Raw genomic sequence first — 1,048 nt, forward strand, 5'->3', positions numbered from 1 at the left:
GCAAACCTCTGGCATATACTGAAGTATAGAGAAAAGAGAATACAGAAGACTCTTGTGTGGGTGCACTCTTGTTGTAAATTGTTAATATGAAAGTATTAAAACATAACTTTTATTGTCTCATAATTTTAAGAAAAAATCCACACTTATATAATCCACTATAATTGGTTCAATAAAATATACTGTTGCCAATATAGCCCCCCAACATCCATAAGAGATGTAATATCTAGTTGATGGGGCTATTTGGAAGTTTATGTCTCACTAAAAGGTTAGAATTGTTCTGGTTAGTCTATATTATTAGACTTCAGGAAGGATGCAGACACTCAGGCTCTACACCCTGATCCTATCCCACCAGCACAAGCTCAGCTTGTATTAATAAGACCTCCAACGGTCAATGATCCGAAGTATTATCAGGAGTATAGGTCCTTATTAATCTTGACAAATGTCAGATCTGTGAAATGTCAAGGAGAACGGTGCTGAAAATGAGTAAAAATAAAAGTGATACAGGTCAAATAGATGAGCAAAAAGAGATGATTGAAGAAAATGTGGTGATCCTGCTGTTGGTTTAGAGTCAGGAAGGTCACGAATTACAACACCGGGTATTCCCTGGGGGTCACCCTCACAGGTACTGACCCAGCCCACCACCGTTTTGCTTCCAAGATCGGACGAGATCGGGCTCTGTCGGTGGGGTATGGTAGTATTCCTTGGGCCTTCTATAACAGACTCACCAATGAGAGTGCACCTAAGGAAGATTGGGGAGAGAGATAGCAAATGTGGACGGATCTGCTGTCCACGTTAGGCACAGGATAACCTGTGGATCATGGATGAGAGTCCGCAGATATATTGAAAGAGATGAAAAAATAGAGCGAGAAGAAAAAAACAGGAGGAAGAAAAGACTTAATTTCAAGCCAAAATGCTGTCAGAAATTAATTTTGATGGTTAGACATGGATACGAATAGCTAACAATGTTAGGTTGTACTCAGTAATTGCTCAATCAGAGAAAAATAATATATAGTTTTTGATGAAAGAAGAGGGAGGTTGGAGCATAGGC

At 39.4% G+C, this 1,048-nt stretch overlaps 1 pseudogene; it reads right to left on the reverse strand.

Annotated features, from left to right (window-relative positions):
• Nucleotides 1–581: 581 nt before the first annotated feature.
• On the reverse strand, nt 582–700 carry LOC134946092 (5S ribosomal RNA; annotated as a pseudogene).
• Nucleotides 701–1,048: the final 348 nt, after the last annotated feature.

This window comes from Pseudophryne corroboree, chromosome 7 (genome assembly GCF_028390025.1).
Source record: "Pseudophryne corroboree isolate aPseCor3 chromosome 7, aPseCor3.hap2, whole genome shotgun sequence".
Taxonomy (NCBI): Eukaryota; Metazoa; Chordata; class Amphibia; order Anura; family Myobatrachidae; genus Pseudophryne; species Pseudophryne corroboree.